The following is a 23,047-nucleotide window of genomic DNA, read 5'->3' as shown; positions in this document are numbered from 1 at the left end:
GTTGAGGGTAACATTAGCATGGGCCATTTGATCTACAAGACATATTGTAAAGATATTTTAGATTATGTTCATGATAATTAATTTAATCTAATCAAATTACTTAATGAACTCCCACTCAGATAGACATCCCTCTAGACATTTAAGTGACACATGATTCGAGTCAACTAGGTCATGTCTGATCATCACGTGAGACGGACTAGTCATCATCGGTGAACATCTTCATGTTGATCGTATCTACTATACGACTCATGTTTAACCTTTTGGTCTCTTGTGTTCTGAGTCCATGTTCGTACATGCTAGGCTCATCAAGTCAACCTAAGTGTTTTGCACGTGTAAATCTGGCTTACACCCGTTGTATGTGAACGTTAGAATCTATCACACCTGATCATCACGTGGTGCTTTGAAACAACGAACTTTCGCAACAGTGCATAGTTAGGGGGAACACTTTCTTGAAATTTTAGTGAGGGATCATCTTATTTATGCCACCGTCGTTCTAAGCAAATAAGATGTAAACATGACAAACATCACATGCAAATCATAAAGTGACATGATATGGCCAATATCATCTTGTGACTTTGATCTCCATCTTTGAGGCACCGCATGATCACCTTCGTCACCGGCATGTCACCATGATCTCCATCATCGTGTCTTCATGAAGTTGTCTTGACAACTGTCGGTGTCAAAACCGGCGGATCTCGGGTAGGGGGTCCCGAACTGTGCGTCTAGGCGGATGGTAACAGGAGACAAGGGACACGATGTTTTACCCAGGTTCGGGCCCTCTCGATGGAGGTAAAACCCTACTCCTTCTTGATTGATATTGATGATATGGGTAGTACAAGAGTAGATCTACCACGAGATCAGAGAGGCTAAACCCTAGAAGCTAACCTATGGTATGATTGTTGTTCGTCCTACGGACGAAAACCCTCCGGTTTATATAGACACCGAAGAGGGTTAGGGTTACACAGAGTCGGTTACAATGGTAGGAGATCTACATATCCGTATCGCCAAGCTTGCCTTCCACCCCAAGGAAAGTCCCATCCGGACACGGGACAGAGTCTTCAGTCTTGTATCTTCATAGTCTAGGAGTCCGGCCGAAGATGATAGTTCGGCTATCCGGACACCCCCTAGTCCGGGACTCCCTCAGTAGCCCCTGAACCAGGCTTCAATGACGAAAAGTCCGGCGCGCATATTGTCTTCGGCATTGTAAGGCCGGTTCCTCCTCCGAATACTTCATAGAAGATTTTGAACACAAGGATAGTGTTCCGGCTCTGCAAAATAAGTTCCACATACCACCGTAGAGAGAATAATATTCACATAAATTCAATCTACTGATGTATTTCGTGGCGTGACATCACACCACGGCCAAGCCTTTATTAGAATCGTTTTTACTCTCCCACCTCAGCGCATTTAGCGAGGCGGTTTCCTTGGCACGTCTTGTCAAAGCAGAGATCGTGTCCCCTTATTTTGGGATTCTCATCAATACGGGCATGGGTAACCCAACCGCGCCATTGATTACGACGCTTGGGAGATAAGCGAGTTTTACTAGGCTGGTGGGGACGCATAGCTTCATCCGTCCATATAAGGGGAAAAGGATCCACCTTTTTACCTACGCCTTCTTCCTCCTTTGCTTATCCATTTTCGCACACTCAAGCTCCAGCGCCCAAGTCCGCACATCTTCCCTCAACCTTCTCCAGCCATGTCCGGGGCGGGAGGCAAGTGGATGGCCACCTCCTTCACGGAGGGGCACATCAAGAGAATGCGAAAGGCCGGATACTTGTCCAGCGACATCGCGCATTGGCTCCCCGACAAGGGGCAGCTCATCCCCACCCCCGGGCCCCATGAGAGGGTGGTGTTCCTCACCCACTTCCTCCGCGGACTAGGTTTTCCACTTCACCCATTTATCCGGGGGCTCATGTTCTACTACGGCCTGGATTTCCATGATCTGGCCCCGAATTTCGTCCTCAACATCTTGGCGTTCATCGTCGTGTGCGAGGCCTTCCTCCGCATCAAGCCCCACTTCGGCTTATGGCTGAAGACCTTCAATGTCAAGCCGAAGGTAGTGGGGGGCCAGCAGGCGGAGTGTGGAGGTGCCATGGTGGGCAAGATGCCCAACGTTACATGGCTCGAGGGCTCCTTCGTGGAAACCATCAAAGGGTGGCAATCGGCATGGTTCTACATCACCGAGCCGCATGACCCTGAATGGGCAGCGGCCCCCGAGTTCCGATCTGGCATCCCCACATGGCTCACCTCCTGGAAAGAGAAGGGCCTGACATGGGGTAATTCGGAAGAGCTGACCGGACTCCAAACCCGCGTCCAAAACCTTGTGAACAAGAAGATCAAGCTCGTCAACGTAGTCCAGGTCATGCTCATCCGTCGGATCCTCCCGTGCCAACAACGGGCCTCCAGCTTGTGGGAGTTTGATCCGGCACAACACCAAATCTTGAGCAGGCTCTTCGACACTACGTACGAAGATGCCTGGGAGGTGTTGTTCAAGGGCGCCGAGGCTCCCGCATCCGCTACCGAAGATCGCGGATTCAGCTCGCGGTGTCAAGCCGGCAAGGTAAGCTATTTTACCCTTTACAGGACACTTATTTTCCATAGTTTGACTCTATGCGGGATCTAAACTCCCTTAACTTTGACAGGCCTGGCAAAAGAAGTCCGGGCAGGTTAACTGTCCGGCTCCCTTGCCAGAATACCCAGCGGACGCCCGATTGATGGGGCTGCTGGTTCCGGCACCTTACGTCGTGCTGGAGAAGAAGGCCAGGAAGAAGGCCACGGGAACCCGGAAGAGCTCCCGGCGTCAGGTGTTATCGGACTCATCGTCCGATGACTCCGAGGCGGACTCCTCCCGCGAAGACGAGGAGGAGAAAAAAGAGACCTCTCCCCCAGCGGGGGGAGAGAAGAAAAGGAAGGCCTCCCCAACTGGGGAGGCCGGAGAGTCCAAGAAGGGGAGGACCCTTCATCCGGACTACTCCACCAACGCCGATGATGGCGAAGAGGAGTGGCCACCGAGGGCTAAGCCCTTGGGACGTCGTAAGTGTCCGGATACCAGAATAACTCATGGCGTTTCATTTGTCGCATGGAATCTCCTAATGCCGAATACAATCCTGTAGCCCGCCCAAGGACGGGCTCGACACTTCCACGAGCGGCTCCCTGGCTCCGTCAGACGTGAATAGCACTTCACTTCCGACCGCCTCCTCTCCTCGCGCTGACGACGCTGAGGTGGGGTCCCAAAAGGGGCCCAGCCAGGAGGAGGAGGTCCCGGAGGTGCCGCAAGGCAACCTCCCGGAATTTGGGCACGAGGGGGATCAAACCCCGAAGGGTTCTGAGTTCGGCCATGGGCCGTACTCCGTACCGGAACCTTCAGTGGTTCCGGAGTCCGGCGGGCGGCCCCTTCGTAAGAAGGGCGAGACTGCGACACCGGTGACCTCCGTCCAACTGGAGGCGCTGGATAATTTGCTGGAGGCGCTTAACGGCGCCTCCATCGACGAGGAGCACCACACTATTATGAGTGCGGTGATCCAGAAAGTTTAGTCCGCCAAGAGCGGGCTGACTGAAGCATGTGCCAGCCTTCTAACAGGCTTTGAGGTATGTAGTTAAGATATTTAAAAATATTACCGCATAGACAGTAGCCCCTGATGCTCAGTTTGGTGTTCGGAAAGAAAAGCCGAACTGAGGATCTAAAAAGATATACGCAGGAGTCTAACATAAGCATGTCAATATGGGAATGCAGGCTGCGCTACTGACCTCTGCCGCACTGACTGTGGAGGTCAATGCATTGAAGCAGAACCTCGAGCGGTCCGAGAGCGAGCTCGGCCTTGCCAAGAAGCTGCTTGAGGACAAAGAAGGTAAGTAATACCTTATGGGAGTATATAAAAAATGTGGTTGCAAAAAATAACAGGAATAACGTGAGAATTGCACGGACCACGAACGAGGTGGCGACCCTGAAGGAAGCAGTGTCCAAGGCCGAAAGCAATGCGGCCGCGGAACGCACCGAGCGAGAGAAGCAGGAGGCGCGGGTGGCGGAGGTGCGGCAAGAGCTCCAGGATCTCGTGGAAAAACACGAGAGTTTGGAGCGTGACTCGAAGACTCGATAGTCCGAGCTCGCCTCGGCTCTTGAGAGCGCCAAAGCCGCTAAGGCCGAAGCCCAAAAAGCCCTCCAGGAAATTGAGGCGATAAAGAAGATAGCGGCGGGTAAGGCATTCTTCATGCAAAGAAAGCACGTGAAAGTTAATTACCTGTTACTTACCCGAATCCGGAGCTCTCCAGGAGCATTCGCAGATCTGCCCCGCAGTGTGTCCGACGTTGCCGCCTTCTACCGGGCCGAGGAGGGGAGCTCGACGGAGAAGGTGTTCTGGTCTCAGTATGCTGAGGCCGGACACCCGGTGCCCTTGAGCGACCAGCTGAAGCAGCTGGTCGAGCTCCATAAGGTGGCCGAACAGGCCATGAAGGGCCTCATAGTCCGGCTGTGGCCTAAAGAAGCCATGCCTGAGAGCTACTTCGGGATGGTGAGGCGGCTGGTGGACGCCTGTCCATGGATTGAAGTCGTCAAGCACTCCGTCTGCATCGAAGGTGCCCGTAGCGCCCTTGCCCGCGCTAAAGTGCACTGGGGCAAGATGGACGCTGAGAAGCTTATGACGGACGCTCCACCCCCGGGCAGGGAATATCACACGCCCGATATGTATTATGTGGGCGTCCTGAAGGGTGCCCGCCTTATAGCGGGCGAATGCTCCAAAGATGTAATTTTTTAGTAAACTCGCATTTGTTATCCTGTACGCTTGAAAACTTGTTCATACGTGCTAAGCAACGCTTTGAGAATTTAAAATATTACCTTCTGTGCGGCCGTTTATTAAATTTGAGGGATGGCGAGTCGTCGGCTTCTGCCCCCATGCCAGGAGTGCTGGGGTGTTCGGGATAAACTTGAGCGCTCTTTTTCCCATTCTTGGGTCCTTCAAGGGAGGCACTCAACACAACGAACAAGGCAACCGGACTATAATGATTGAACACTCCCACTTAGCCATAGAATTCTATAATTTTAAATTTCTGCGAAGCCCCTAGTATTCGGAAGACCGAATTCGGGGCGCTATCAACGCCTGGGCCGGACAAAGCCGACTCCTCGCTCTAAGCGGCATAAGTCTTTAGGGACTCGAAAAAACCTCTCGAACAACTACCGGCTCTCACCCTATCATGACAGTTAGTTTTAGCTTTCTCCACTGAGGTGCTCAACCCAGCTCAACCGGGGCACAATCGCAGTGGTTCTCCCAGCGCTACCTTAGCCGATATAACAGAACGTAAGGTACCAAAACATGGGAGCCGGGAAAACCCAACTATTGACCCAAGACATGATTCAGAGCCAATGCATATAATGCTATAAGTTCGGGGTGCCGCACTTGTGAAAGTGTTCGGACTTATCACACCATATTTGGGGGTACTTAAGCCCCTGGTGTTTTTGGCTGTACCAAAGCATACGGGTGCAACATGTCATAAGTGAACATATATAGATAGAAAAAGGAATGCAATAATAGGCAAAAAGCTATGCATTGTTTATTCAAAAAAGCTACAGTAAAAGCAGAACGATACAAATAGTGCGATAAGCAAGGGACGGGACTATTTGACATGTCGCCCTCCAGGAGAGAGCTGCGGGATAATGTGTAAAACAAGTATACCGCTCGTTATAGAGACCACCTAGACACTCGTCGTAGCTTTCTGCTTCCCTGGCTGTTGCATTGTGTGTTCAGCAATTCTACTGTCGGACAGGGCTTCTTGAGAAAGGAGTCCTGAAAGTAAGAGAAAAAAAGAATGACACAATTGGGAGCCCCTGGTGCGGTTGAGCCGCCCCTCTGGTCTTGCCGTGGTCGTGCCCGTCCCCCTATGCCCATGGTATTTCCAGAGCGTAATTATGTACGCGTAGTACTGGTTTCGCAATTTCGCGAGGGCTGGGGTTGGGCCCGCATTGCTACGCGTGCTCGGAACGTGCCAGTCGGTCTTGTTGTTGGTTACTCCGGGCGCGCTTGATGGTGTCCGGCCGCTTAACAGCCGGACTCGAGAATTGCCTTGAGAGGCTGCTTTGTACTTCCGCCGCGAGAGCCACTGTATGCTCCTCCGTTCGGAGAGAGCGTTCGGCGTTTCCATCGACCGTAATGACTCCTCGAGGGCCTGGCATCTTGAGCTTGAGGTATGCGTAGTGCGGTACCGCATTGAACTTTGCAAATGTGGTTCGTCCGAGCAGTGCGTGATAGCCGTTGCGGAACGGGACTATGTCGAAGATTAACTCCTCGCTTCGGAAGTTATCCGGTGATCCGAATACCACTTCAGGTGTAACTAAGCCTGTACAATTGGCCTCTACACCTGGTATGACGCCTTTGAAGGTCGTCTTTGTGGGTTTAATCATTGAGGGGTCTATGCCCATCTTGCACACTGTATCCTGATAAAGCAGGTTCAGGCTGCTGCCGCCGTCCATCAGGACTCTAGTGAGGTGAAATCCGTCAACAATTGGGTCTAGAACCAATGCGGCGAATCCGCCATGGCGGGTGCTAGTGGGGTGGTCCCTTCAATCAAAAGTGATCGGGCAGGAGGACCACGGATTGAACTTTGGGGCGACTGGCTCCATCGCATATACGTCCCTTAGTGCACGCTTCCGCTCCCTTTTGGGTATGTGGGTTGCGTATATCATGTTCACCGTCCGCACTTGTGGGGGGAACCCCTTCTGTCCTCTATTGTTCGGTGGCCGAGTCTCCTCCTCGTCATCGCTATGCAGCCCCTTGTCATTGTTTTTGGCAGTTAACTTGCCTGCCTGCTTTAACACCCAACAATCCCTATTGGTGTGATTGGCTGGATTTTCGGGGGTGCCGTGTATCTGGCACAAGCGATCGAGTATTTGGTCCAAATTGGACGGGCCCGGAGTATTTCTTTTGAATGGCTTTTTCCGCTGACCGGGTTTAGAGCCTCTGAATCCGGCATTGACTGTCGTATCCTCAGTATTATCGCCATTAATGCGGCGCTTGTGCTTATTGCGACGCGACTTGCCGTTGCTGTCCTTGATATCCGAATTACCAGGGCTCTTGGTCACATTGTTACTACGAGCTAGCCAGCTATCCTCCCCCGCGCAGAAGCGGGTCATGAGTGTTGTGAGGGCTGCCATGAATTTTGGCTTTTCCTGTCCTAGGCGCCGGGCAAGCCACTCGTCGTGGATGTTATGTTTGAAGGCTGCAAGGGCCTCTGCATTCGGACAGTCGACGATTTGATTTTTCTTGGTTAGGAACCATGTCCATAATTGTCTGGCCGATTCGTCTGGCTGCTGAATTATGTGGCTTAGGTCATCGGCGTCTGGTGGTCGCACATAGGTGCCCTGGAAGTTGTCGAGGAATGCGGCTTCCAGGTCTTCCCAATAACCAATTGACTCTGCTAGCAAGATGTTAAGCCAATGCCGAGCTGGTCCTTTAAGCTTGAGTGGGAGGTATTTGATGGCGTGTAGATCATCACCGCGGGCCATGTGGATATGAAGGAGATAGTCCTCGATCCAGACCGCGGGATCTGTTGTGCCATCGTATGATTCAATGTTTACGGGTTTGAAACCCTCAGGGATTTGATGATCCATCACTTCGTCTGTGAAGCATAGTGGGTGTGCGGCGCCTCTGTATTGGGCTATATCACGACGCAGCTTGAATGAGCTTTGTCTACTGTGTTCGGCCCGGTCGGAATTGCCATATACGGCGTGACGGTTATCATCACACATCATGGGGCGCCCACGCGATCTGTAGATCGATCTTGTTTGTCTTGCCTTGTCCTCCAATATATCCCGCAGGTGTGGCGCTTTTCCCCGTGCCTTGGTATTTTTTGAGCGGCGCCGGGGTGCGGCTTGAGTGGAGGCCGAGAGGCTTCTCTGTCGCGGCCACGAGGTGGTCGGTCGGCCGTATCATGCGCTGGTGATGTAGGTTTAGGTGCTTCCTCCTCTAATCGGGGTAGCGGCCTGCGTTTTGGGTAGCTCTTGGAGGGGCGTTCGAGTTCGTACTCTTTGGCCGCGAGGACTTCAGTCCATCTGTCGGCTAGCAAGTCTTGGTCAGCTCTGAGCAGTTGCTGCTTTTTCTTGAGGCTGCTTGCTGTGGCCATAAGCCTGCGTTTGAAACGCTCTTGTTCGACGGGATCCTCAGGCACGACAAATTCGCCATCGTTGAGGCTTGCCTCGTCTTCGGAGGGAGGCATGTAATTATCGTCCTCTACCTCTCTGTCTGCCGCTCTATCATGAGGGCTAGCTTCTCCATCCTCCTGAGCTGAATCTTGCTGGAGGGGGTTGTCTTCGGCACTGTCCGGGGTGTTATTGTCTCCGGTGCCGGAATCTCCGTTTTTGCTGTGGCGGGATTTAGAGCGGCGCCGCTGACGTCGGCGCTTAGGATGTTTCTTGGAGGGGTCATCCTCCGTTGTTCCATCGCCATTCCCATCATTTGGGATGTCCACCATGTATATGTTGTATGACGAGGTGGCCTTCCAGTGCCCTGTAGGCGCTGGTTCTTGGTCGTCTCCTGCATCGTCGTCCATACCGTCGATGTCTTCGGAGTTGAAGTCGAGCATGTCGGTTAAGTCATCGACAGTGGCTACGAAGTGGGTGGTGGGTGGGCTTTGAATTTCTTCGTCGTCCGCATCCCAACCGTCCTGACCATAATCCGGCCAGGGTTCACCTGATAAAGAGAGAAACTTTAGCGAATTCAGGATGTCACCAAAGGGAGAGTGCTGAAAGATGTCCACAACAGTGAACTCCATGATCGGAGCCCAATCGGATTCGATTGGCAGGGGCGCGGAAGGCTTGGAGTCCGGAGAGGAGTCCGGCACCTTGGAGTCGTGAGCTTCACAAAGGACAGGGTTGGTGTTCGGTTCAATCGTCGTAGGGATAGCAGCCCCCGAGGCGGTGTCCAGCCACCCGTCCTCGATCGGCGCAGTCGGCTCCGAGCTAAGGGTCGGAGCGGACACTTGTGCGGCCTCCAGGGCACTATACGGCAGCAGAGCTAGATCATGCCCATCATGACAGTGCGGCGTGCTTGGCTGTGGCTCGAACCCGTCGAAGATCAAGTCTCTGCGAACGTTAGCCGTAGAGTTCAAACTTCCAAATCTGACCTGATGGCCAGGGGCGTAGCTTTCAATCTGCTCCAGATGGCCAAGCGAATTGGCCCGCAGTGCAAAGCCGCCGAATACGAAGATCTATGCGGGGAGAAAAGTCTCACCCTAGACCGCATCGTCGTTGATGCTCGGAGGAGCCATCGGGCCTAAAGATGACGACACAGAGGAACTCTCAATGAAAGCACCAATGTCGGTGTCAGAACTGGCGGATCTCGGGTAGGGGGTCCCGAACTATGCGTCTAGGCGGATGGTAACAGGAGACAAGGGACACGATGTTTTTACCCAGGTTCGGGCCCTCTCGATGGAGGTAAAACCCTACTCCTGCTTGATTGATATTGATGATATGGGTAGTACAAGAGTAGATCTACCACGAGATCAGAGAGGCTAAACCCTAGAAGCTAGCCTATGATATGGTTGTTGTTCGTCCTATGGACTAAAACCCTCCGGTTTATATAGACACCAAAGAGGGTTAGGGTTACACAGAGTCGGTTACAATGGTAGGAGATCTACATATCCATATCGCCAAGCTTTCCTTCCACGCCAAGGAAAGTCCCATCCGGACACGGGATGGAGTCTTCAATCTTGTATCTTCATAGTCCAGGAGTCCGGTCGAATAGGATAGTTCGGCTATCCGAACACCCCCTAGTCCGGGACTCCCTCACCAACTATTACTTCTACTACTATGGCTAACGTTTAGCAATAAAGTAAAGTAATTACATGGCGTTTTCAATGACACGCAGGTCATACAATAAATTAAGACAACTCCTATGGCTCCTTCCGGTTGTCATACTCATCGACATGCAAGTCGTGATTCCTATTACAAGAAAATGATCAATCTCATACATCACATATATCACTCATCATATTCTTTTGGCCATACCACATCACATAGCATACCCTGCAAAAACAAGTTAGACGTCCTCTAATTGTTGTTGCATGTTTTACGTGGCTGCTATGGGTTTCTAGCAAGAACATTTCTTACCTACGCAAAAGCCACAACGGTTATATGCCAATTGCTATTTACCCTTCATAAGGAGCCTTTTCATCGAATATGATCCAACTAAACTGGGAGAGATAGACACCCGCTAGCCACCTTATGCAACAAGTGCATGTCAATCGATGGAACCTGTCTCACATAAGTGTACGTGTAAGGTCGGTCCGGGCCGCTTCATCCCACAATGCCACCGAACCAAGATAGGACTAGTAACGGTAAATAAATTGAACAAACCAACGCCCACAACTACTTGTGTTCCACCCTCATATTGGAACCAAGATAGGACTAGTAACGGTAAGATTGGACACATATTGGCTATAAACACTGGTACAATTAGACACAGTTATCTTAAATATAGCTGTGCCTGTTGAACTGTGATAACTGTGGCATTAGGTGAACTGTACTGCAGGCTGTGCACTTGCCTTATTTTTGGAAACACAAACAGAGCTCTGTGATGTTATTTTCTCTGTATTCCACCCTCATGGTTCATAGGGTAACAAGCACATTATTTTAATGAGATGTCATTTACTATTGGTGGCTTATTTTTATGCCTAACAAGTTGGATGCAATGCTCATTCGTTAAAAAATTCTTCATGGGAAGGTCTTTGACCTTGTTCATGTGGTAGTCTGGGTTAGGTGAATGGTACTGTAGGTTGTGCACTTGCCTAGCTTGTTAGCCATGTAATTCTGCATCCTCTTTTGTTTGTAGGGTGTATTTGGGTGAGAACCCATTTACCTGCTCATGGCTTATTTTGAGTTCCCAAATTTAGCAATACAAGTTACTGATTAATGTATGGTTTCAATGCTTTGTCGAGGTTACACACATGTACTAATGTATATTTGTTGGTAAGAACAATGTGTGATAGTATGTTTTGTCATGATTGTCTGTCGAAAAATCTAGACTTTGTCATGACTTGATATTTCAGAGGTGTATGTCGGAAGTATAAATTGGTTCAATGTATACTATCCCTATCTCATGTATCTTTTAGTTATTTCTATAGAAAGCTTTACGAAGTGAATTCACTATTACTCGAAGTTTTGTGTATGGAATGGAAATTGGATATTTGGCTCACTGTCTACTAACAAGAACATATGTAAGATACTATGCTCATTCTGGTTCATGCTGCTACTTAATTATAAGCGCTTCTTTTATGAGCATCTATCTTACGCAAATAATGTGATAATTTAGCAGCCTACTTTCATGGCTTTGGATGTCCCTATAAGTGCAAGTGTTTTGTTGCTTTTGCTTAACTAGTTATGAAATATAAGGAACAAGCTCATGTACAAGATGTCTTATGTTGTTGTGAAAAGCTCATGTACAAGATGTCAAAGTATAATTAAATAACAAGCTCGATTTCATTGCTTATTATAATAGCAGCTTTGCAAAACACAATTCTCTATTTATAATCTGTTGTTTTCACTTGTCAAGTTTCCCATATGATGTTTATGGATTGCTTATGGCAAGAAACTAGGTGGGTCATTCTTTTTCTCTTGGCTATTCTTTTTCTTGGCTATTAGCCGAGGATGTCTAAGTGGGTCATTCTTTTTCTTGATTGAGGTCGATTTTTCCATGCAGTTTTTCCTATTTTGCATCATGCTGCTTGGTTTTACATTCCTAATTGGTTACATTGGTTTGGAATCTTCTGATTACCAGATGTTTACTTCAACGAGCTTGTTTGTTTGTATATGTTTTATTTTGATGTTGTTTTCAGATCTACGATTTAAACTTGACCAATAGACATACTAGCACAAGGTCACAAACTAGTGCATAAATCAGCTTGTTTGTCTATTTGTTTATACAAAGCCTTAGTTAAAAAAATTAGGATAATTCAACTTGTCGTGCGATATGAAAAAAGTGAACCAATAAAAAAGTTGTTTATTCAAGAAATTGTTCATAGTGTTTAACTTGATTTGTAAATATGGGAGACTTTTCCACGAATGAGATACTCCCTCCGATCCATAATAAGTGCCTTGGTTTAGTTAAAAATTTAACTAAAACCATGACATTTGTTATGGATCGGAGGGAGCTCCATTTGATGGAACCCTCATTTGAAACTACTACATAATTTGCTTACTCGGGACCTCTTCGGCAACCTACCACAGTGGCGAAATCCTAACTCCATCACTCATAACCAACCGCCACCTTCCCAGAGCATACAGAGAGCTTTTATTCACTAAAAAAATTGTACTTTTGAAAAGGAAATATATACATAAATTTAGAAAGTAGCAGGACAAACATAGAGAATCATGAACATCAAGTGTTGGACATATGTCATAGAACAAAAGCCTCACATTTAGCATATGTTTGCAAATAAAAAAACACATACATGTCTCGGTTTGAGGAGCCATGTCATGCCATCAGTGTGAGAGCTGAAGCCTTGCGAAAATTTCATATGCAAGCCCCAAAAATTTCGTATGGAAGCCACAAGGTTGTAGAACTGGCCCTTAGTCACTTAAATATCATCTGGTGTTTGTTTCTAGTTCCAGATTCTATGTGGTCTGCAGCTCACACATTCTTCCTGTGTTTATCTTGCTTTCTTAACCGCTTCCTTACCTATTGTCATAGGTATAATCTCCATTTTGAATTCCATTTTGAGTTTCCGATCTGTTGTAGGTTTTGCAAATGTACACAAGTTCACGAAGGTTTGGAAGGACCTTCAAGACGTTGAAGATTTGGAAGACCTACAATTAAGTTGGTGGAGTGATAATGTCATATACATTGTTTGTTGACCTGGAGTCTTGCTCTGCTCATCTTGGTTGTGGCAAATTTAGAAATTTATGTAATTCTCCTTTTGTGGTACGACATTTTGGTAGTGCGTCACATCTAGAATCATATATGTACTTCTCCTTTTGCGGAACAACTTCCTTATATATGTACTTCTTTTCTGGAACAACCTCCTTATATATGATTTTGATGATGCCTACACATTACTTTGATTGATGACGTGTATGTATAAATAGTGTGATATGTCATAATTGCCTGAACATAATGAATGGATAGGGATGCCCAGAACAGATTGCTAGTGCAATCAATGTGCTGGCATAATAACTGCCGGTTAAACATGCTTGTGCTGGCACTTGAACTGCCGGTAATTGTATTTTCCTGTTCTTGAACAATCTGCCAGGAGAAAATGGAGTGCCGACAAATAGATGGGCAAGGGCAATAAAACTGCCAGGAAAAGTGTATCTGCCAGGAGAAGTAATCCCCGGCAACCGTTCTCATGGCAGTTCTATCTGCCGGGAGAAAACCTATCTCGGCAGTTTATCTCCCCTTTAAAGTGACTTCTCCAAGCAGTTTTTTTGCCCTTACATCAGTGTTGTGGTGCAGTGATCCTTAATGCATATTAATACCCCTCTGATTATGAACATGAATATGATTTGTGAGTAGTTACGTTTGTTCTTGAGGACATGGGAGAAGTCTTGTTATAAGTAATCATGTGAATTTCGTATTTGTTCGATATTTTGATGATATATATGTTGTCTCTTCTCTAGTGGTGTTATGTGAACGTCGACTACATGACACTTCAACATGATTTGGGCCTAGGGGAAGGCATTGTGAAGTAATAAGTAGATGATGGGTTGCTAGAGTGACAGAAGCTTAAACCCTAGTTTATGCGTTGCTTCGTAAGGGGCTGATTTGGATCCATATGTTCCATGCTATGGTTAGGTTTACCTTAATTCTTCTTTCGTAGTTGCGGATGCTTGCGAGAGGGGTTAATCATAAGTGGGATGCTTGTCCAAGGAAGGACAGTAACCAAGCACCAGTCCACCCACATATCAAATTATCAAAGTAACGAAAGCGAATCATATGAGCATGATGAAAACTAGCTTGACAATAATTCCCATGTGTCCTCGGGAGCTGTTTGCTTTATATAAGAGTTTGTCCAGGCTTGTCCTTTGCTACAAAAAGGATTGGGCCACCTTGCTGCACCTTGGTTACAATTGTTACTTATTACCCATTATGAATTACCTTATCACAAAACTATCTGTAACCGATAATTTCAGTGCTTGCAGAGAATACCTTACTGAAAACCGCTTGTCATTTCCTTCTGCTCCTCGTTGGGTTCAACACTCTTACTTATCTAAAGGACTACGATAGATCCCTATACTTGTGGTTCATCAAGACTCTTTTCTGGCACCGTTGCTGGGGAGTGAGGCGCCTTTGGTAGGTGGAATTTGGTAAGGAAACATTTATATAGTATGCTGAAATTTACTGTCACTTGTTACTATCGAAAATATTCCTTTGATGGGCTTGTTCGGGGTATCTTCACCCCGAATAGAAGTTCAAAGAGTTGCTTCTCAACCTACTGAATGTACGAAATATATTTGCTTTGAAATTCCTTCGGGTATGATAGAGAAACTGCTAGCTAATCCTTATACAGGAGATGGAACATTACATCCCGATATGCAGCTAATCTATGTGGATGTAGTTTGTGGATTATTTAAGCTTGCAGGTATGTCCGAGGATGTCGTCAAGAAGAAGGTATTCCCTTTATTTTTGAAGGGAAAGGCATTGGCATTGGCATGGAACTACAACCAATTGAAATTGGAATTTCATCAGAAGTTTTATCCTATGCATCTGGTTCGTAGTTATCGTAATTATATATATAATTTTGTCCTCGTGAAGGAGAAAGTATCGCTCAAGCTTGGTGGAGGCTTAAGTCAATGTTATATTCAAGCCCCAATCATGAGCTCTCAAGAGAAATTATTATTCAAAAAAATTATGCTCGGCTTTCTCATAATGATTGCTCCATGCTCGATACTTCTTGTACTGGTTCTTTTATGATGAAGACTATTAAATTCAAATGGGATTTATTGGAAAGAATTAAATGCAACTCTAAAGATTGGGAACTCGACGAAGGTAAGGATTCAGGTATAACCCCTAAGTTTGATTGTGTTAAATCTTTTATGGATACCGATGCTTTTCATGAATTTAGCACTAAATATGGACTTGACTCTGAGATAGTAGCTTCTTTCTATGAATCTTTTGCTACTCATGTTGATCTCCCTAAGGATAAGTGGTTTAAATATCATCCTCCCATTGAAGTAAAGGTATTAGAATTAAAGTTGAAGAAAAAACTATTACTTATAATGTTATTGTTCCTACCGCTTTAATTGAGAAACCACCTTTCCCTGTTAGAATAAAGGATCATGCTAAAGCTTCAACTATGGTTCATAAGAGTAATGCTAGAGCACCTACACCTCCTGAACAAATTAAATTTGAACCTAGTATTTCTATGGTTAAAGATCTCTTGGTTGATAATATTGATGGACATCTTATTTATTTTTGTGATGAAGCTGCTAGAATTGCTAGACCCGATACTAAAAATAAACATAGACCTGTTGTTGGCATGCCTGTTGTTTGTGTTAAAATAGGAGATAATTTTTATCATGACTTATGTGATATGTGTACTAGCGTGAGTGCAATACCTCATTCCTTATACAAATAAATTATGCATGATATTGCACCTACTGAAATAGAAGGCATTGATGTTACTATTAAGCTTGCCAATAGAGACACTATTTCACCAATTGGGATTGTTAGAGATGTTGAAGTCTTATGTGGGAAAATTAAATATCCTACTAATTTTCTTGTTCTTGGTTCCCCACAAGATGACTTTTGTCCCATTATATTTGGTAGACCCTTCTTGAATATTGTTAATGCTAAGATAGACTACAAAAAAGACATTGTTACTGTTGGCTTAGGGGATATGTCTCATGACTTTAATTTTGCTAAATTTCGTAGACAACCCCATGATAAAGAATTGCCTAGTAAAGATGAAATTGTTGGTCTTGCTTGTATTGTCGTGCCTCCTAATGATCCTTTAGAACAATATTTGCTAGACCATGAAAATGATATGTTTATGAATGAAAGAATGGAAATAGATGAAGTATTCTTTAAATAGGGACCTATTTTGAAACACAACTTGCCTGTTGAAATCCTAGGGGATCCTCCTCCACCCAAGGGTGATCATGTGTTTGAGCATAAAAAATTACCTGATACTCTTAAATATGCTTATCTTGATGAAAAGAAGATATATCTTATTATTATTAGTGCTAACCTTTCAGAGCATGAAGAAGAGAAATTATTGAAAACTCTAAAGAAGCACCGTGCTGCTATTGGATATACTCTTGATTATCTTAAGGGCATTAGTCCCACTCTATGCAACACAAAATAAAACTGGATAACGATGCTAAACCAGTTGTTGATCATCAACGACGGTTAAATCCTAAGATGAAAGAAGTGGTAAGAAGTGAAATACTAAAGCTTCTGGAGGCAGGTATAATTTATCATGTTGCTGATAGTCAGTGGGTAAGTCATGTGCATTGTGTCCCTAAGAAGGGAGGTATGACTGCTGTTCCTAATGATAAGGACGAACTGATCCCACAAAAAATTGTTACAGGTTATAGAATGGTAATTGATTTCCGCAAATTAAATAAAGCTACTAGAAAAGATCATTACCCTCACCCTTTTATTGATCAAATGCTAGAGATGTTATCCAAAAATACACATTTTGCTTTTTAGATGGTTATTCTGGTTTCTCTCAAATACATGTGTCACAAGAGGATTAGGAAAAGACCACTTTTACTTGCCCTTTTGGTACTTTTTCTTATAGACGCATGCCTTTTGGTTTATGCAATGCACCTGCTACCTTTCAAAGATGTATGACTGTTATATTCTCTGACTTTTATGAAAATATTGTTGAGGTTTTCATGGATGATTTCTCCGTTTATGGAACTTCTTTTGATGATTGCTTAAGCAACCTGGATCAAGTTTAGCAGAGATGCGAAGAAACTAATCTTGTCTTGAATTGGGAGAAGTGCCACTTTATGGTTAATGAAGGTATTGTCTTGTGGCATAAAATTTTTGAAAGAGGTATTGAAGTTGATAAAGCTAAAGTAGATGCTAAGATGTCGTGTCCTAAAGATATCAAAGGTATAAGAAGTTTCATTGGTCATGCTGGTTTTTGTAGGAGGTTTATTAAAGACTTCACTAAAATTTCTAGGCCTCTGACTAATCTCTTGCAAAAAGATCTCCCTTTGGTCTTTGATGATGATTGTGTAGAAGCATTTGAAATACTTAAGAAAGCCTTGATTTCTGCACCTATTGTTCAGCCACCTGATTGGAATTTACCGTTTGAAATTGTGTGTGATGCTAGTGATTACTGTAGGTGTTGTTCTAGGGCAAAGAGTTGATAAAAATTAAATGTTATCCAATATGCTAGTAAAACTCTAGACAGTGCCCAGAGAAATTATGCTGCTACTTAAAAAGAATTTTTAGCAGTTGTATTTGCTTGTGATAAGTTCAGACCTTATATTGTTGATTTCAAAGTAACTGTTCACACTGATCATGCTCCTATTAAATATCTTATGGAAAAGAAAGATGCTAAACCTAGACTTATTAGATGGGTTCTCCTGCTACAAGAATTAGATTTGCATATTATTGATAGAAAGGCAGCTGAGAACCACGTTGCAGATAACTTGTCTAGGTTAGAAAATGTTCTTGATAACCCACTACCTATTGATAATATCTTTCCTGATTAACAATTATCTATCATAAATGCTTCTCGTACTGCTCCATGGTATGCTGATTATGCTAATTACATTGTTGCTAAATTTATACCACCTAGTTTCACATACTAGCAAAAGAAAAAGTTTTTCTATGATTTAAGACATTACTTTTGGGATGGCCCACACCTTCATAAAGAAGGAGTAGATGGTGTTATTAGACATTGTGTACCTGAGCATGAACATGAACAGATCCTACGAAAGTGTCACTCTGAGGCTTACGAAGGACACCACGCTGGAGATAGAACTGCACATAAGGTATTGCAATTGGGTTTTTATTGGCCTACTCTTTTCAAAGATGCCCATAAGTTTGTCTTGTCTTGCGATGAATGTCAAAGAATTGGTAATATTAGTAGATGTCAATAAATGCCTATGAACTATTCACTTGTTATTGAACCATTTGATGTTTGGGGCTTTGATTATATGGGACCTTTTCCTTCCTCTAATGGGTATACACATATCTTAGTTGTTGTTGATTACGTTACTAAGTGGGTAGAAGCTATTCCAACTAGTAGTCCTGATCATAACACTCCTACTAAGATGCTTAAATAAGTTATTTTTCCAAGGTTTGGAGTCCCTAGATACTTAATGACTGATGGTGGTTCACATTTTATTCATGGTGCTTTTCGTAAAATGCTTGCAAAGTATGATGTTAATCATATAATTGCATCTCCATACCATCCTCAGTCTAGTGGTTAAGTAGAATTGAGTAATAGAGAGATTAAATTGATCTTGCAAAATACTGTTAATAGATCTAGGAAGAATTGGTCCAAGAAACTTGATGATGCATTATGGGCCTATAGAACTGCATATAAGAATCCTTTGGGTATGTCTCTGTATAATGGTTTATGGAAAAGCATGTCACTTACCTCTCGAACTAGAACATAAGGCATATTGGGCCATCAAAGAGCTCAATTATGATTTCAAACTTGTCGGTGAGTAATGTCTACTACGCAACTTTATTCTTGTAGACACGTGTTGGGCCTCCAAGCGTAGAGTTTTGTAGGACAGTAGCAATTTTCCCTCGAGTGGATGACCTAAGGTTTATCAATCCGTGAGAGTTGTAGGATGAAGATGGTCTCTCTCAAATGATCCTGCAACCAAATAAAAGATATCTCTTGTGTCCCCAACACACCCAATACAATGGCAAATTGTATAGGTGCACTAGTTCGGCAAAGAGATGGTGATAAAAGTGTAATATGGATGGTAGAAATATATTTTTATAATCTGAATAAATAAAAACAGCAAGGTAGCAAATAGTAAACGGGCACAAAAACGGTATTGCAATGATGGAAAATGAGGCCTAGGGTGCATACTTTCGCTAGTGCAATCTCTCAATAGTGCTAACATAGTTGGATCATATAACCATCCCTCAAAGTGTGATGAAGACTCACTCTAAAGTTCCTATCTAGCGGAGAACACAAGAATAAATTGTTTGTAGGGTAAGAAACCACCTCAAAGCTATTCTTTCCGTTCGATCTATTCAAGAGTTCATACTAAAATAACACAAAGCTATTCTTTCGGTTCGGTCTACCCTAGAGTTCGTACTAAAATAACACCAAAGCAAATTCATATTCATAATACTCAATCCAACACAAAGAACTTCAAAGAGTGCCCTAAGATTTCTACCGGGGAAACAAAGACAAGAACGTGCATGAACCCTATGCATAGATTACCCCAATGTCACTGGGAATCCGCGAGTTGAGTGCCAAAACATATATCAAGTGAATCAATATGATACCCCATTGTCACCACGGGTATTCAATTGCAATACATATATTAAGTGTTCTCAAATCCATAAAAGTATTCAATCCGATAACAACGAAATCTCAAAGGGAAAAACTCAATTCATCACAACAAGATAGAGAGGGGCAAACATCATATGATCCGACTATGTTAACAAAGCCCGCGATACATCAAGACATGACATCTCAAGAACACGAGAGATAGATATTAAACACATAGCTATTGGTACAAACCCTCAGCCCCGAGGGTGGACTACTCCCTCCTCATCGTGGTGGATGCCGGGATGATGAAGATGGCCACTGGTGATGATTCCCCCTCCGGCAGGGTGCCATAATGGGGTCTAGATTGGATCTCGTGGATATATAGGCCTTGCAGCAGCGGAACTTCTGATCTAGGGCTACCCCGAAGGGTTTTGGAATATTTGGGATTTTATAGGGTAAAGATGCAGTCCAGGGGGCACCCGAGGTGGGCAGCACCCACCAGGGCGCAACTGGGCCTCCTGGCGCACCCTGATGGGTGTTGTTCCCCTCGAGCAGCCCCCCAGGTGCTTCCTTGGCCCACTGGTGGTCTTCTGGTCCATAAAAATTCTCCAAAAAGTTACGCGGTGCTTGGACTCCGTTTGATATTGATTTCTGAAGAAAAAGTTACGCGCCCCCCTTGCCCTTTCCTACTCCCTCTCTCCTTCCTTCTCTCCTACTCCTAAAAGGGAAAGGATTCCTACTATTACTTGGAAGTCCTAGTACGACTCCACACACTTGGCGCGCCCCTAAGGGGGCGGCCTCTCTCCCTCCCTACTTTATGTACGGGGGCAGGGGGCACCCCAAAGACACATAAGTTTCTCTTAACCGTGTGCGGTGCCCCCTCCATAGTTACACACCTCGATCATACCATCATAGAGCTTAGGCGAAGCCCTGCGCCGATAACATCATCATCACCGTCGCCACACCGTCGTGCTGACGGAACTCACCCTCATCCTCAACTGGATCATGAGCACGATGGACGTCATCGTGATGAACGTGTGCTAAATGCGGAGGTGCCATACGTTCGGTACTTGGATCGGTTGGATCGCCAAGAAGTTCGAGTACATCAACCGCGTTATTGAAACGCTTCCGCTTTCGGTCTACGAGGGTACATGGACACACTCTCCCCTCTGGTTGCTATGCATCACCTAGATAGATCTTGTGCGATCGTAGGATATTTTTTGAAATTACCGCGTTACCCAACAATTTCCTGCGATGTAAAAAACAAGCAAAAAACAACAACCGACACTAGACACTGGTTCAATAGGTTAGTACCAAAAAATGATATAAAGTTGCTATAAAATGATTGTAAAATATCCAAGAATGATAATATATTAGCATGAATACTTCATAAATTATAGATACGTTGGAGACGTATCAGCATCCCCAAGCTTAATTCGTACTCGTCGTCGAGTAGGTAAATGATAAAAGAAATCATTTATGAAGTGTGAATGCTAGCAAAGTGCAGAAGTTTGATCAATGATAATTTCAATCACTTTTCCTAGCATCATAACACCAATTCTTTCTTATTAAACTTCTCATGTTATATTAGCAACAAATTCACATGTTAAGGTTCAAACAATGAATTCTCTTGAAACTCAACAACCTATGTTCTCAGTCACCAAGCAATTGCAGTTGGACTATTCAACAGAGTCTAAGTAAGAGCTCCACATGCTCAACCATCATATAGTCTTCTATGATTGCTAACACTCACCGCATACACATGAGCAAAACGTTTCAACCAGACACATAGAAAGATAGGGGCTTATAACTTTTCCTCCCAACGTATTCATCTTTGGATGAGGTCAACAATAATAACCCATGCTACCTATATCCAACTGGATATATGTGCCTAGATCTTTCATCACCACACGATGCTTGCCCAAGGATAAAAATAAAAAGGAATAGAGAGAAAAACTTTGACTCTTGCATGAAAGTAAATACATAAAAGTAAAAGATAGGCCCTTCGCAGAGGGAAGCAGAGGTTGCCATGCACTTATTTGTTTGTATGCTCAACCCCTTAGTGCAAAATAACATCACGTTATATTGCCCCTTATGATAGCAACCTTTATTATGCAGTCTGTCACTTTTATTCTTTGCCATCACAAGTTCATACAATGCTCAATTTTCTCTGACACTAAATGATCTAACACTTCTAGAAGCAAATTTTATTGCCTTATTGCACCGATGAAAACTTACTTGAAGGATCTTGCTCAATACATAGGTAGGTGTGGTGGACCCTCAAAACAAGATTTAGGTTTAATGGTTTTTGGATGCACAAGTAGTATCTCTACTTGGTGCGGAATTTTTGACTAGCAAAGATAGGGGGCAAGCACCATATGTTGGAAGATCTATGACAATATAACTTATATGTGAATATGAACAAACATAAATCATTATGTTGTCTTCCTTGTCCAACGTCAACAATTTTGGCATATAATATTTTGATGGGGGCTCACAATCACAAAAGTTTTGCAAGATAGTGTATTTGCATGTGAAAGTTCTCTTCCTTGTACTAATTATTCATGAATTGCTTGTATGACCAATATTGTGATTATCAAGCTTCAAAAGATTTCACTTTCTAAACCCAATGTGAAGCTACCACTAGGCACGATATGAACATATAATTTCAATTTCATGATATTCAATTCATTCAACAATTACTCATAGGATATAAGTGAAAAGCACTAGAGCAATTCCATAGAAAAGCGCTCTGTTTACGGGATGTGAGTGCCGCTTACTTAGCCTCCTCGCAACTATTTGAGGACTCTATTTATTTAAAAACTTTCAGATCTAAGTATTTTATTAAAACAACAAGCAAAATAAAAATAAAATGATATTCTAAGAATATCACAACTCATGTGAAGAAGCAAAAACTTAGGCTCAACCGATACTAACTGGTATTTTTTGAACAAGAAAGGTGGGATGCCTATCGGGGCATCCCCAGCTTAGATGCTTGAGACTTCTTGGAGTATTATCTTGGGATGCCTTGGGCATCCCCAAGATTGAGCTTTTGTGTCTCCTTAATTTCTCTTATATCACGATTTTCCTAATTCGCAAAAACTTCATCCACACAAAACTCAACAAGAACTCGTGAGATAAGTTAGTATAAATCAATGTAATAACATTATCATTCTCTACTGTAGCAAATGACTAAAAATATTATTTAGCATTGAATACTAAATGCCTCTGCAGATTTAATACTCCTATCCTCAAATAGAATCATTAAACAAGCAAACATATGCAAATAATGCAAACATAACAACAATCTGCCAAAACATTACAGTCTGTAAAGAATGCAAGATTCATCATACTTCCCTAACCCCAAAATTATGGAAAAAATACGACATTGTAGAAAGTTTATCAGAGCTTATCTATTTATATATAAAAAGTGCTTTACAGGGTAACTAGAAAAAAAAGAATTAAGCTAGAAAATCCCATAATAATTAGAAACATCTGGCCATCAATTTAAACAGATTAGACGAGCACAACCATTGAATTAAAAAGATTAAAAATTACCCATGAATGCCCTTAATAAGTTACCTTGCCCAGATAAAAGAAATCTCAAAGCCCTTCCCATACATCCTTGCGCTCTAAACCCCCCCCC

General features: G+C 44.0%; 1 pseudogene; it reads left to right on the top strand.

The window, feature by feature from the left end:
• Positions 1 to 1,696: 1,696 nt before the first annotated feature.
• The window catches only part of LOC119292927, an 87,353-nt pseudogene continuing 66,002 nt past the window's right edge, over positions 1,697 to 23,047 (top strand).

Source organism: Triticum dicoccoides, chromosome 4B, assembly GCF_002162155.2.
Source record: "Triticum dicoccoides isolate Atlit2015 ecotype Zavitan chromosome 4B, WEW_v2.0, whole genome shotgun sequence".
Taxonomy (NCBI): Eukaryota; Viridiplantae; Streptophyta; class Magnoliopsida; order Poales; family Poaceae; genus Triticum; species Triticum dicoccoides.
Note: the sequence above shows the minus strand (reverse complement) of the source record. Positions and strands in the feature narration are given on the sequence as shown.